This window comes from Ascaphus truei, chromosome 12 (genome assembly GCF_040206685.1).
Source record: "Ascaphus truei isolate aAscTru1 chromosome 12, aAscTru1.hap1, whole genome shotgun sequence".
In the NCBI taxonomy this organism is placed as follows: Eukaryota; Metazoa; Chordata; class Amphibia; order Anura; family Ascaphidae; genus Ascaphus; species Ascaphus truei.
The window spans coordinates 14,303,990-14,320,874 of NC_134494.1; the positions used below are offsets into that span (position 1 = coordinate 14,303,990).

At 43.4% G+C, this 16,885-nt stretch overlaps 1 pseudogene; it reads left to right on the forward strand.

Moving 5' to 3' along the window:
* The first annotated feature begins 14,064 nt into the window (after positions 1-14,064).
* LOC142463910 (3-galactosyl-N-acetylglucosaminide 4-alpha-L-fucosyltransferase FUT3-like) lies at positions 14,065-16,511 on the forward strand (annotated as a pseudogene).
* The last annotated feature ends 374 nt before the right edge of the window (positions 16,512-16,885 follow it).

Genomic DNA, 16,885 nt, shown 5'->3' on the forward strand with positions numbered 1-16,885 from the left:
TGTGGGACCGAAACGTTGGCTTACGTGTATTTCATGTTGTGAATATAGATTTTTGGATTAACCCCGTGCGGTGTGCTGTCTCTTTACTGGTCTTTGGATTGGTTCGTATCATATATATATATATATATATATATATATATATATATATATATATATATATATAGACCATACGATACCGGTTGCAACACGACATCAAGGGACAGCACGCAGGTAAGTAAATAAAACATGTTCTGTATGTTCTAGAAAAAACTGTATTTTGTTATAAAAGGAGACACAATGAAACAATTTAAAAGAATCAACAATTATTTTATTGGACTACTGTAAGTCAAAACATTTGCAGGTGTATGGAGTAAGTACAGTAAAAACATTTATTTATAAAGACAATTTTAAAGAATCAACTTTTTTTTATTGGACTCAGTCAAAACATTTGCAGGTGTATGGAGTAAGTACTGTAAAAACATTTATTTATAAAGACAATTTGAAAGAATCAACATTTTTTTTATTGGAGTACAGTAAAAACATTTATTTATAACTTTTGAACAGACGAACAATCACACAGCGAATTCGATCCTGTGAAGATTGAGATAATGTGTGTGGCTATCATCACCTCCATTTTGGCCTAACCACCATTTTGAGTGTTTGCTTGTATGTATGCTTATTTGTTTCATTCGTGTATGATCTGTGAATGTTTGATTCTGCAGAGTATCGCTCCTAGATGTAACTCACCGTTGTGTAATTCCTACAAGGCATGCAAGAATTGAAAATGCATTCGTAAGAGGTTTTTCCTGTCTCAGATATTTCTGCTGACCTTAGGTTCTGTTATCTGACAGCTACAGTACACACAGGGCTGGACACAGTAACTCCCTTATGTCACAAGGTTAAGTGCGGCCCACATATATGGTATATAGGATAAGAATATAGCGTATGCAGCATATTTAGGTATCAATATGTCTTTTTGTATCAGTCATCATATATTTTTTAACTCTAAGCCAGCCCCCTTAAGGGGTGTATTACTCATTTTGAAATGTATAAAAATGTGATACCGAGCAATATGTTTTCAGAGGCTTGAGTTCTTTTTGAATTCTTGTCTCCCAATTGTGCCTTGGTGCAGATAAACTCATGTTGTTACTTTTTGAACCCTTGACTCATTGATTTTATTTCTACGCTTTGACAATCCACACCAGTCTGTTCTTCCAGGGACGATGCCTTTTATGCCGCAAAATGCCATTTATGGAGTCTCTCACGATTCACATTAAATGACCGGTAATGGAAAATTAGCGCCGCAATTCCTCCACATTAGTTTTTCTTACATTTTCAGGAAGAGCCTTTTTGACGCGACTCCCTTTGTAATTGACATTCTGGGCCTACCCGCAGTACAACTCATAACTCACGTGGTGTTTGAAGATGTACATGGCATGTTTTTGGGCTATTTTATTTATTTTTATTTATAAAAATGTTTTACCAGGAAGTAATACATTGAGAGATACCTCTCGTTTTCAAGTATGTCCTGGGCACAGAGTTATAAAAAATACATGGTTACGATAAAAGAACAGGGTTATACAGGTACCCCCACTTGCAAGCCTATATTTCTCCCTGACTTGCTTGGACAGGTCGCGCAAGATGATGTCGGGCACTGTCTCAATGCAAGCGTGTGTGGGTGGGATTCTGGGAGCGGGTGTGTGTCACGGTAACTTATGACAGGGTATAATAATACACCAAATAACTGGGTTGAATTGAACACGGCTTAGATATAATAAATTAGAGTTTATTCCTTAAAGAAGGTGAAGACAACAGATAGTACAAATAATAGGCAAAATACAGACACTTACTTAGGGGGATGGGATGGTGAAGTAATCAGGACACAGGATTAGCCATTCACCCAGCGATCAGACATCAAGTAGTTGGTAATACAGATTCAGATGAAGCCATCACGAATAGACACGAAAACTATGGGCATAGGGCTTATCCTCGTTTATATGGAGTTTCAGCTTCCATACCCCAACGCTGGGGCGCCTGGCTGTCAAGCAGAATCCTTTGTAGTTAGGAACTCCCCTATCTGCAAGTGTGAATTATGACACTTACAGACCACTCAGGCCCTGTGTTTCTCCGCCCTATTGTACACAATCGGAGTGGTCAGCCTTTGATCATAGGGTTTATGGTAGACAAGTCGTCTCTCCCCTGAGCATTAACATACCATAGGGGCTCTGAATTTTTATACCAGACCCAAAATACAATTCACTCTTTAATATCTTCACATATTAAAATAATCCGTTCTGCTGTGCCCAGTGGGCTGACACTTGCCAGCCCCTCATGCCTGAGGTGACTCTCCATGGTGGCCAAGTTTCAGCTCTCTGCGACCCCCAGAACCGGAGATACACAAATGCAGTTTAAAACTCTTATTACATTAATACAGGATTCTCCGCTTTAAAAATGAATCTCTGCTTTTCACTCTGTTCCCATTGAAATCAACGGGCTCCGTCGCTATAGGCTTTCAATGGAGCAACTCCGCCGTTGAAGTCAATGGGCTTCGCCGCTATAGGCTTTCAATGGGGCTCCTCCGCCATTGAAGTCTAAAGGGCTCCTCCGCCATAGTCTTTCAATGGAGTAATGCCGCCATGGAAGTCTATGGGGAAAATCACGATTCTTTACAGTTGCCCATATTCTGTCTGGTTGTTCGGAGAGGGCTGGAAATGGCCATGCAGTCATGCCGGAGCAGTGACTACATGCGACCCAAATCCCAGCCCTCTGGTCCTCGTAGAACCGGAGATATGGACTTACACATTTCACAGTTTTGAACTTAGCCGTTTTAATGCCACGCGGCTTTCTCCCAATGGAATCAATGGCCGGCGCCGCCATAGGAAATGCATGGGCGAGCACCGCCATTAGAGTCAATGGCGCGACCCTCCTGCTGAGCTCGACCCTTTACGGGGGTCCCTCATTCTCGGACCCGATGGTGGTCGTGTGTGGGGGTTCCTAGGGGCTAGGGGCAAAAAGAATTTTATTCCTGGGTGCCCTAGAACCTAAGGTTCCCACACCAATTGTAGTTGAACTTGAACTCAGTGATAAAAGCTCTTTTTAAAGACATTGTATCCGCTTTTGCTGTCTGCGGTTTGGATGGCTGCCAACCCGTTCCTGGAGGTCGGCATCGAGGAATCCCCATTGAAATCAATGGCCCCATTGACTTACATTGGGAAACCGCCGCTCCTCCTCTTGGACGCCACCTGCTGGTCTTCGCTGGAAACAGGCCCAAAACCGCCAGATCCGTCATTGGAATGCATGGAGCTGCAATGGCGACCTATGGGAGGCTGCAAAATGGAGCCTGAAAAGGCGGGAAAAGGGAACAAATGGCTATAAACACTGAATTAACATTAACCCCTTCCCTCCCGCATCAATCCCAGTGGATGTGTTGGTGCAAACACTGGAATGAGAACAATACACTTTTACAGGGGAATATACATTTGGATTCTGAAGCAGGGTAAAAACACATTACTGGACCGCAGTCCAGTTAACCCCTTGCTTCCCAAGGGTGAGCAGGGGGTGGACAAATGGGGTGTAACCCCTTTAATACCGGGCCAAACCCACTCTCCCATGACACCTCCCCTGCTCAATGGGTGCCATGTGACCCAGCTGCCCACCCTGGCACTGGGACACCACTGGCATCCTTGAAGCAAGTCCTAAGGGGTTTGCCTGGCAAAATTGTCCTCCGGCATTGTCCAGTACATTGTCCTGGCCACATTGGATTGTGAAGTCAAGATCTAATGAGCAGGACTCCAACGTGGCCGCTGGGCATTCTCCTCTGCCACCCTCTGCCATTCACCCAGTGCCTGGTGACCCAAGACCACCGGGAAGGGGCACCTCTGCAGACCAGGCTGCATACTGCCCAGAGACTGGCATGTCTCTGTACCTGCGAGTGACCAGCTATCAAGCACAGACCGTCGCTTCCCTGTCAACCAAGTCTGGGAAAGAGCTATGTCACTATCCTGTAGGGACCCTACCTGCCCTGGCCCTGTGCCCACCTGTAGCTGCTCCACTATACCTATGCCTCTCCCCCTGGCTCTAGGGCAGTTCCCACCCCGAGTTGCATCACTTCTGGATTCCAGAAACCACCTGGGGTGCTGACTCCTACCCTCTCCTGTGCCTCCTGGGACAAGGCAATCCCCCAGTACCCTGTACTGGGGTTCCTTGTACCCAGATGCTTTGCTCCTGCCCTCTCAAAACTGAAGGCCAGGAAACAAGCACCTGCTACCACCACTGCTGTTAGGGCCAGCATCACTCCTCTCCCCCCCACTGTGCTGCCCTTCCTTCCTGTACCTACCCTTGGCTGCCCTGGGGACAGAACCCTCTGCTGTACCCCCCTAGCCCTGGCTACTGCTCCTGGCTGCCTACCTACCCACAGCCCTACCTCTGGGAACCCTGGGGAATCTATCAGGGGGTCACTCCTGGCAAGTCAGAACAAGGGACCTCCTGCCTTCCTAGCCCATCCCTAGCTTCTACCAGATGCCTGACACCCCACTGACCTCCTATCTTCCCCTGCTCCACAGTGTCTCCCTGCCTAGCCTCCCCCAGGCCCAGCACCTCAGCCACTGCTGATGACTCCAGCTGCCTACCTCCCTGCAGCCCACCTTCACTCTGCTCCCCCCTAGGCAATCCTAACCCAGACACATGGACTACTGAGTGCACCTACCTCCCTGACCTTGTCTCCCCCATACCAGGGATGAGCCCAGGGGCATCTCTTCAGATGCAACCGCCTTAGCTCTTGGCTGGCAGGTATCCCTGGGGTGGCACAAGTCTGCCACTGCCCATGATACCCCCAGCCCATAGCCAGGCTGCAACAGGGGTTGGCTGATCTGAGACCCCCTGAGGCTCCGCCAGGGTAATGAGGAATTCTAGCAGCCATACCTGCTGCTTTTCCTCCCCGGCTACCACTAGCCCTTCTTCTCCTACTGAGACCTTGTGCTTGCTACCTACCTGCAGCCTTCCCTCACTCCGCTTCTCCCTAGCTATTCCTAACCTGGATCCTAAGGACACCTGAGTGAGTCCATCTCCCTGACACTGCCTCCCCATTACCGGAGAGGAGCCATGGGGCACCGGTGCAGAGGCACCCGCTTTGGCTCCTGGCTGGCAGGTAATCTGGGGGTGGGCTAACTGTGCCACTGCCCCTGATATCTCCAGCCCATAGACAGGTGACAACAGTGGGGCTCTAAACCGAGAGGCCCCCTGAGGCTCTGCCAGGGTGATGGGGAAATCTGGCTGGCTCACTTGCTGCCTTCCCTCCCCGGTTCCCACTGGCCCACCCAGCCCTCTCCCATGCAATCCTACTCTAGAGCAGGGTGCTAACGGGGCTAGCCCCTCTCCCTGAAGTGGTGCCCCCATTACCGGAGGTGAACTCAGGGTTGCTGGTGCGGATGCACCCGCCTTAGCTCCTGGCTGGTAGGTAACCCTGGGGTGGTCTAACAGTGCCACAACCCCTGATACCTCCAGCCCATAGCAAAGCTGCAACTAAGAGTCCCCTTGATGCTCGACCAGGGTAATGGGAAAGCCTAGCTGCCCTACAAGCTGCCCTTCCTTCCCCTCCCCTGGTACCCCTATCTCCTGCCACCCACCGGTCACTCCTACAGGGGAATAACAGGGTACCGTCATAGGAAAAAATAAGTCAGGGTCAATCTGCGACTGGGTCTGGCTTACCTCGCTGGTCCCCGCAGATACTGCCGCCTTCGTTGGTCCCGATTGCAGGGGGACTTGAGTGGCCGCCGCCGGCGTCATCTTGGCCGGGAAGCAACGGGCAACTGCCGCAACAGCTCCCAGGTTTGGCACAGGGAAAACGGTGCAGGACTTGACCCTACCAGTATGTTTCAGAATGAACTCCTTAACATCTTGCAAAATGGTATGGATACGAAGGTCATTTCCAAAGATGAATATAACTTCATCCTGATTAAAAATCCAACACTAGCCACCTTCTATCACCTCCCCAAAATCCATAAGGAAAAGATCCCCCCGCCAGGTAGACCAATCGTATCCGGCATTAACAACATTACATCTAATGCGAGTGTCTACCTGGATCGATTCTTAAGACCTTTTGTGAGTACACTTCCATCATATCTCAAAGATACGAAGGATGTTCTCCTGAGAATCGAAGATGTCACAGTGGATATGGATACACTACTAGTGGGAATTGACGTTGTAAGTCTATACAACAGCATACCACATCAAGCTGGGATTAAAGCCATGGAATTTTTCCTTAAGGCACGGGGTGAGAATTGCCAGGTACATAATCAGTTTATTCTTAAACTTCTTGAACTGGTCCTTACGAAAAATTATTTTCTCTTCGACCAGAAAATTTATCATCAAATACAGGGGACGGCCATGGGCACCACGTGCGCCCCCACCTATGCAAACCTTTATTTGGGATGGTGGGAGGAGGACGTGGTGTTCATGGACAACCACGACATGTATACGGGCCACATAGACATGTGGTCTAGATACATAGATGATATTTTGCTACTGTGGAGTGGTACTCCTGAGTTACTACAGGAATTCATTAATAAACTAAATCAAAATAATCATAACTTAAAACTGAAGTATGAGGCACACAGGGAAAGAATTAACTTTCTAGACCTGACCATTTCGAAGGGGGCTAATGGTAAATTGGAATCCACCATATTCAGAAAAGCCACATCAACCAACAGCTTATTGAAAGCGGATAGCCATCATCCACCGTACATGATTAAGAGTATTCCTACAGGACAATTCCTTCGATTAAGGAGGAATTGTTCCAATATACAGGAATATAAACAACAATCTGGAGATATGGGTGATAGATTTAATGATCGAGGCTATAATAAAACCACTATCAATAAAGCATATCGGAGGGCTCTGAATACAAACAGATCCACACTTCTGACAAAAGGTCAAAGAGTACAGACAGCCTCCGACAACACTATAAGATTCATCAGTACTTACAATGACCAATGGGGATCTGTTAGACAGATCCTGCAAAAACATTGGCATATTTTGATGCAGGAACAAGATCTATCCCAAGTTCTGAAACAGTCACCTAATATGGTGTGCCGAAGACCTAAAAATCTTAGGGACCGTTTAGTGCATAGCCATTTCCTGTCGACACCAACTAAGACATGGCTTGGCTCTAAACCCTGTGGATTCTACACGTGTGGACGATGCAAAGCATGCACATCTATGCATGTGACTAAAACCTTCACAGACTCTGAAAATATGAATACGTATAACATCAAGAGTTTCATAAATTGTTTGACTACAGGAGTCATATATCTCACTACATGCAGATGTGGTAAACAATATGTAGGAGAAACACATAGACAATTTAAGATCAGGGTTTTGGAACATTTGGGCTCCATACGCAATGAAAATGACACCGTGGCACGACATGTCCTCAATTTCCATCAGGGTGACTCTTCAGTACTCAAATTTACAGGTATTGAACATGTCCCTTGGGGGCCACGTAAAGGAGATTGGGATCGCAGACTCCGCCAATTTGAATGTCGATGGATTTACATGCTCAACACTCATTTTCCACAAGGACTTAATGAAGGCTTTCTTTTCTCCCCATTTTTATAATCCATTTAGAATAGTGAGTCCGTATCCATTACCTATTAGAGAGACCGTATTGACCCTTTGGGCGGTCTTAAGCAGCACAGTACATTTCTACACCAATTACGTCACTTTTAGTATTCATTAGGTAGTATATTATCACTGTCACTTAGGGGTTATATTGGGATCCAGGTATATAGTTAATGTTTATTAGAAGGTCCCGTTTTGACCATTTTGGGCGGACCGCCAGTGTAGTACATTTCTACACCGCATTACACCTATTCAAACTAGTCACACTTATATATACCCCTTTTTGGTTTTATTATTCTCCATCACACATCACATATATACACATCCGCCTCCAGTTCACATTAGGAATTATTACACTATTTACACACTGTGTGGGATGGTTTATTATTATTAATAATTTACAGTACTGTATAGAGTGATTATTATTCACATTTTTATGTATTTACACTTTTTATAGTAGATTATACTTTCACCTTATGATTAATCATTGTTTATTGATTATACAATCCAAGTAATTTCTACCATTTGTAGACATCACTACCTGATATACGACCACCTATCCGTATCCATTTACCCTATTGAAGTGTCCCTTTATATCTGTGGACATAGATCACCTGCCATTTGACATACTTACCCATATGTATTTATTCGATTCAAGTGTCCTCTTCCAACTGTGGACGTAGCTTATTTGCTAAGTGTTAACTTACCTTTGTCCCTATGTGACTATTCACCTCTGCCCCGGTAGCATTTAAGAGTCCTGCTCACATTCCTACTTTAGGATTATAGACTCATAAGTCTGTTCATATGTTTGATTTAAGAGTCCTCATCCATCTGTGGACGTAGCTTTCCTGCCACGTGAGAACTTACCAGTGTTCATATGTTTAATAAAGTGTCCTCTTCCATCTGTGGACGTAGCTTGTCCTGTGTAGTCACTACCAATTCTATGACCATATGTTTGATTTAAGTGTCCTCTTCCATCTGTGGACGTAGCATTGGGGGAAGTACATTAACCCCACCTTTTGCATTAGCTGCTGATTGTGATTCATGCATCAATATATCCTTACTATGTCATAGTATGAATTAGAGGGTGTGCATGACATATGCAACACACCATATATATCTGTACGATATATATCCTCCTCCATCGGGTATGCACTGATAATCAGCCTGAAATACATAAAGTAAATTATTCTGATGCTTAGACAATAGATAACATACTGCAAAAAGAATATATGTAACCTTTACTATCACAATACCATATGTTTGTCAATCTTACGAGTAATTACGACGTGAATAAACTCCTTGTATATATATACTTCCATTTTGCCGTGTTCATCTATACCTATTGAGAGGTTTGACTCGATATCCACTTACTATTGGTTGGAATCACGGCTCCTCCCAGCCAACAGACTTTAAAACGTAGCATCTGACACTGTGGGGTTTGACTCCTCCCCCTGAAGAAGCATGCCAAGCACGTGAAACGTACGTCGGAGTATGGTGACGTCAGACGTTTGACGCACACCAGGAAGGACGGTTTGTGCTAGGTGGTGACATGAAGAGAAGGTAGTATAGCGGCACACACAGGGATACATTGTTTATTTTCCCACTCAGAAGAATACTCAGGTATCGGGAGGCAGCTATAGTTATAGCGGGATCTACATCCACTCACGGTAGCCCCCTTTGATTACTACCACATTCAAAGTTTCACACCGCGAGTTGATGCGGCTCCCAGCCCGTGTGATTTATACAGGCTCTCAGAGTGCCCCGATGGACATTTTGAGCCTCTCTGACTAATCTGATACAGGCATTTGTTGCTCCATATATGGCTATAGTACTTGGTCTAGTTTGGTTCCCCTGCTGTACTGCAACCTTTGTAGTTGCGCTGGATATTGCTGTTCTCCAGGGATTTCCCTGACAGCAGTCCAGGGGTTACTTTACTTTACCATATACATCATTGTACTCAGCCTGCTTGTCTGTGACCTACCCGTGTGTCAGGATTCCCCTGAGTAGGACTATCACAATTTTGTGTTTAACCCTCTACATCTGAGTTTACTTACTCTGTCACTGCAAACTTAATTGGGTCACTACAGGCTAACCTGACACAGTATAACACACTATATACTATACAATCACAGAAAGAATAAGCTGAGAGTCATCTGTACGCAGCAATCATTATTGGCTCCTATATACTTTGTGTACCAGTCCTACTATCTTCACATATATGTATATTTATTATTTGGTTCAGACAGTCTCAGCTATTAGTGAGAAAGACGTTGCCAACTGAGCAAACAACCTGTAACTGCTGCTACAAAGGTTATTAGAGGGTATACGCACCCCATTACTGCAAACCGAATTAGGTTACCTCAGGTCAACCTGACACAGCACTATATATGCCATACTTACCACAGAAGGATTTAGCTGAGACTTACTGCACGCTGGAACTATTCTGGCTTCTTTTAACTTCAATATACCAGTCATTCTAAAGATCCATTACGTAAATATATATATATATATATATATATATATATATATATATATATATATATATATATATATATATATATATATTTACGTAATGGATCTTTAGAATGACTGGTATATTGAAGTTAAAATATATATATTTACTAGTTGGTTCCATCAGTTTTGCCATTAGTGATTTGCAGCTATTAGTACTTACCCAAGAGCAACCCTGTAAGATTTGTTTCTTACCTCAGATCCTTATAAGGACTGTTGTTTAGTGTGTTATCTGAATCTCACAGAACACACCAATATCCTAGACCCTGAACCTATACGGTTTCAGTATTGAAGGTCAGAATACCTTCAGGTCGTTGTTTTTAATACCCAATATTTTATATACTTGGTGCAGTTAATAAAGTTATGTTTTAAACCATTCATTCATCACCAGAGTGTGAACCTGAGTGCTGTATTTGGGTTCTATCTGTACCCTACTTTCTTCTGTGCATATACCCAAATCGCCGTTCACAAGTCACTTGTCAGTGGCAGTAGCAGGGGCTCCCCTATTGCTTTGCCGATGCAGCCCGGCCAGGTTCTCCAGGGGACGTCCCGCGAAGGGTTGTCGCCCTGGCTGGGCGGGAGCCATCGGAAGATGCCACTAAATGGGTCACCTTGTCCGCAACTCGTGAGCGCTGGACCTGAGGGGCTTCTTCGCCCGGCCATGCACAGTCCGGGCATTGGGCTTTGATGTGGCCTGCTTTGTGGCAGTGGTAACACCGCTGCTTCTGCTGGAGCTCCTCCGCCTCTGGTGGACTACCCCCCGCAAGAGGCTGCTGAGTCCAAGGCGAAGTTGCTCGAGCGCCGGGCTCATTCTGGAGTTCTCCGCCGCCGGTGGACTACCCCCCGCAAGAGGCTGCTGAGTCCAGAGCGGAGTTGCTTTAGCGCTGGGCTCATGGAGGGGGTAAGCGGGTCGGGACATCGACAGCTTCTGGAGCTTGTTCCGCTCCGCCTGGGACCACATCCCTCCCCACGCAGTCATCAGTGATAGCTCTTCCAGGGAAAATGGACTGGCCACCGCAACGGCCCATACCTCTCTGCTTCAAGACTCCCATGGTCTCCGCGATCACCCGCTCCCTCCAAAAGTTTCTGCCGTCCCGGAGCTGGGTCCATTCCCTGCTCTCCGGGAGGTTTAGTGCCTAGTACCCATGGCCGCCCCCACCTCCCGATTGTGCGGAGCTCCGGCCAGACAACAGAGCAGTTCCCCACACCGGAGCCAGGGTAGGGAGTCTTGGCTACACTTGAATATCATTTAACCATTCAAATGAATGCTTCCAAGCAAGGACCTGGTGCAGTATTACTGTAATAAGTAAAACAGTCACTTATGCATCAACTTGGCTATAGAAATGAACTATGCGCAACAGCTTCAGATATCAACTATGCACAGATTGCTGATGAGTCGATGTTTACGTCGATGTTTCTACATTACCTTCAACAAGTACCCAGCTGAAACAAGAACCATTAAGAAAATAAATTAAATTCAGTCCTTCACCGATCTTCTCCCCATGACTTCCTGTTCGCGGGTTCCCCTTTGGTCCAGCCATGTGCCACGGCTCACCCAGACTTCCATTGTCAGGTTGCTTTGGCCACCAGATAATGTCATACATTGGCTTCTAGCTATGAAGCTTAATAAGCCCGCATCGTGAAGACTTAGCCTCACTTCCTTGGGGAAGAGTGGATAACTCTAGGCAAGCTCGAAAATCCTTAAATACTCAAATGAGTCCCCTAGTTACTGAATTTAAATATATATATATATATATATATATATATATATATATATATATATATATATATATATATATATATAAATAATAATAATTTCTCATTTATATATATTTATAGGGTTATATAGATCCCAACAGGCGTAGTCTTTTTTTCTGTATATATATATATATATATATATATATATATATATATATATATATATATATATATATATATATATATATATATATATTTTAAAACCAGAGACATAACATAAAACACAGACAAAGCTCAGTGCACATCCAGAAAAACTTATATACGGTACAGTGCCTAAATATACATGTATAAATAACTAATAAATAAAATGGTCTTTTAGTTTAACATTTTGGCCAAATTGTTGTAAACCCTTGAGCCAAACTTCACGGCAGACCACGTTTCAAGGGTCCCTACACTAATGTAATTTCGGATGTGAATTGGAGCCCCATGTTATTGGTATTAAAGGACAGAAATATATCCATCAGTTCACTTTCTTCACCGTCCCAAATAAACAACAGGTCATCTATGAAACGGCCATAGAACACCAGTCCGGCCCCCAGTCTAGCATTACCACACATGGATACTCTCCCACAGTCCCATGTATAGGTTAGCATAACTGGGGGCAAACCTGGTTCCCATGGCCGTTCCACAGACCTGTAGATGGTACCTATCTTCAAATAAAAAATAATTGTGTTCCAAAATGAAACGTATGGCTTTAACAATAAATACTCTTTGAATGGTATCTAATTGTGTCTCTACCTGTAGAAATTGTTTGACTGCCTGTATACCCTTTTCATGATCTATGCACGTATATAGAGAGGCCACGTCGCATGTAGCCCACATATATGTGGATTTCCATGGGATTTTAGAGATGGAGTCGATGATGTGCCGCGTGTCCCTAATATATGATCTTAATTTTGCCACAATGGGCTGTAGATAATAATCTACATATTGGGACACGCTGGACGTCACCGACTCCACCCCCGAAACAATAGGTCTTCCTGGAGGTATTTTTATATCTTTATGTATTTTAGGTATATGATAGAACACAGGTGTTCTCGGATACCGTTTATACAAAAAATAAATTTCTGCTTTATTTATTACACTCTGAGATTGAGCCTCTAATAGCAACAATTTGAATTGTTTTTGGTACAGTGGAGAGGCGTGTGAGCAGAGCAGCAGAGTTCCTGTGCTTGGGGCATGAGTATTACTCATAACTCGCTCTTTTATTCATGTTGTTTGTGAGTTTTAAATTGTTGGACACCTTTTTGTTACATTAAATGACAATATTATACATATTGCATTAGGATCGGGCGCTTTCTTTTTTTGTTTTCATATATATATATATATATATATATATATATATTAGAAAAGATAAAGAAAAAGCGCCCCTCTCCTTGTGTAAAATCAGATATAAAAGTTTTAATTTTCCATGAACAGACAATTGAAAACTCACACTTTGTCAGTAAAATAAAGGCATGTTATGGGACCAGCCCATGCACCAGATCGACGTCAGACTTCCACAGCCGTCCTCCGTTTGAATACGGTTGTAATCACTGCAAATGGATGTTGCTGCTGCTGTAGTCACCGTATGGATCTCTCTCCGTCAAACTGGAAGGCCTCTGGTCAGTACGGCCGCGACCGAACTCCCACCACTCAGGGAACAGGGGAATCCTTCACTGACGTCCTCACTCTGGTATCTGGACTGCTCGACCACCGTAGTTCCTATGCCACGTGACCCTATGCGTTTCATCCGTCTCAGCGGATTTCATCAGGGGATATATATATATATATATTTGGAAGTCAAATGAATGGAGTAACTACTAAATGGGAAATAAATTCCTAACATTATGAAATATACAAAATAAAATAAAATAAAACAAAACAATGTAGTGAATAGAATGTACTAAATTAAGAATATTGGATATAAAACGATGAAAGCAACCAAAAGCAACACCAAGCACCTCTGCAAACAAATACAAAACTGACTCTTGCATATATTGAAGTCTAAAGACTTATATCTCAAATGTTTAAGTTATTAGTAGTATCCAAAATAGGATTTCCATTTTAACATACTTTTACACTCGGTTTGCATCATTAGAGTTTGTTTTAGGCTCTTACACATTTTGTGACGATTTCTTTTATCCATGTAATTACAAAAAAAATTATAATTTCTTCCAAATTAATTGTTTTCTTGTTTTTTAATCCAATAGTGGCTGCATCTGGAAAACTGAAAAGACCTCAAGTTGAGTGGTAAAGAAACATACACTTGAAACTAAGGTGCCTTGTTTTCACTTTACAGAACCTGTTATTGTCTAACCACATTATACTATAGACCAGATTGAGGTTTTTCTTCCCCATGGAGTTCTTGGGACAGTCATCCATCTTGAAAAAGATTATCTTCTTCTTCATACTGCAGGCAATGCTCTCATTTGTATTGTTTGCTTCATTTGGAGGCAGGGAGAACCTTCTCCAGGAGCCTGATCAGTCTGCTGAGTCCCTTTTGCCTCTGCAAGAGCCAAAAGAAGAAGAGCCTCAGCTGCTTATTCTCCTTTGGACATGGCCATTCAATGATCACTTTCCCCTCAACCAATATCCAAAGCCCTTTGATACTCCTGGTTGCTTCTTCACAGACAACCGTAGCTTATATTCATCAGCAAATGCTATTATTATCCATCATAGAGATGCATGCAACTGTAGAGAACAATTACCCCAGATCCCAAGACCTGCTAAACAATACTGGATTTGGTTCAACCTAGAGTCCCCAACCCACAGTCCAAACCTGGCCTTCATGGACAAGCTAATAAACCTCAGCATGTCTTACCGGCTTGATTCTGATATCTTTACTCCTTACGGCTGGCTGGAGAAGCATGGTGTAGCTAACAAATTTACAATCCCTGTGAAGACCAAGCTTGTGGCCTGGGTGATCAGTAACTGGAATCCACGTTCCCGCAGGGTCCAATATTATGAAGAGCTGAAGAAACACATCCACATTGATATGTATGGGGCTAATAGGTTGCCTCTAACCAGGGCAAAACACATAGAAATTCTCTCGACATATAAATTTTACCTGGCCTTTGAAAACACTATTCATCAAGACTATATCACTGAGAAGCTTTGGTACAATTCACTCATCTCAGGGACGGTGCCAGTCGTATTGGGGCCTCCCCGTGAAAACTATGAGCGTTTTATACCCCCAGACTCATTTATCCATGTTGATGACTTCTCCACTGCTCAGGAACTGGCTGATTATCTTCTTGAACTTGACAAGGATGATAAGAGATACCAGCAATATTTCAACTGGAGGTCCAGATATCGTCCAGTGGGACAAACTGATTGGACCATCCAGTACTGCAAAGCATCAAAGTACTGAAAGAGGCCCCTCCTTATCGGACTCTTCCAAGTATTGCCAAGTGGTATACATAATTCTACCACCACTGAAACCCTACATTATTTGATATTTTCCTATTTATGTTCATTACAAGTTGTGATTCTTTTTTCTTACACAAAGGTAAGAGTTCTCCATAGAGGCCGTTTATAGCTTTCCAAACAACTTAAGTATGCTTTTCAGATGATCAGTGGGAAACATGTAATGTCAATGAATCTGAAGCATGAACTTGTAAGGTCTTCAAACCTTTGGACAGTCAGTACACAGGTAGATTAGACATGAAGCTAACAACGGGCATTTATAAGTATAGATAACTCTAATGTTGGTCCATTAAAAGGTAACACAACTTACAACAGACATACACTTTGCCCCAATCCTTATACTGAATATTTAAAACCATTAACCTAATTTTAGGGTGTTCACACAAGTAATTTGCTTCTTATCCACATGTCTTCTTGTTTGGTCTTGGTGGGTTACTAAATGGGCTCAAATTCTGATGTCATTTTGAACTTTTGCTCATCTGATTGCAAAAAATTAAATGGCAAATGCAGGTTATGACCAAACGTCAGTCTTGATGCAGAGTCTCGTATGGTGCTATGGTGCACAGATAGTGTCACAGCACTGTAATCAAAGTTTGCCAAAGTGTAGATCATCCACCAAATGTGCTCCAAGTACATTTTGTAGTGACTGATTAAAACATTCTTCATCCACATCTGCTTGTTCTGTAGGTGGTAACTGGGAAGCCTCAAAAGAATTGTTGTCTCACTTTGTCTAATAAGTTCACGTGGTAATTCCCATTTGAAAAGACAGCTACCTCAGTCTGTAATGACCACATGAAAAGTAATCAGTTCAGGAGCAGCAACTTAGAAAAGAGAACACAAACACATGTTGTGCTATCTGGCTAGAGCTATCCTGTTTCAGGGCCCCGATGGCCAGGTTATAATGTGTAAAATAAGAGGCATCTTCTAGCTTTTTACCTGTGCCACTGATAAGATAGGGCTTACAATCTTGGACCAGAGCTTCAATGTGACTCTGAATGCCAGGCCACCACACCACTTCTCTGCAGCATTGAACGGGAACTTTCCCAAATGTACACCCTGAATGGTCTTCCTCTGGCAGCGAAAGGAGTTAAAAGGCTGCAGCAACACGAAAGGTGTAATAAAACTGACTGAAGGTGGGGAATACAAGTTTAACACTTGAACAAACAATTTTATCTCGTATGTCCTGTTTGCTGTCATATTTGTCTATCAATAAAATCAGCCTCTGTCTTGTGAAATACCTTTTATGGCTTTTTTTTACATTTAGTATTTCGTTTCCTGGCCGAGAGAAGGAATAATAGAGAATGTTTATTGGAGGAGTTATAGGGTGCAGTTAAAGGGGCATTTCTAGAAGGAATATTAAACAGATGGGATACCAGCACTTCTAATAAGTGGAAAAACTAATGGGTAGAGTGAACGGTGTAATAGGGGAAATAATATATAGTACTAGAGAGAGAAAACTAACTGGATACCACTAGGTCCAGATGGGCCAATGATCCAGTAAAGACCCCTAGTAGAAGCACTCAATATCACTCAAAGGGGAGTTGTGAATTAGTGGTGATGTACAGTAGATCAGTGAAGCGACAAACTTAGAAAATCCACTGATTGGGTA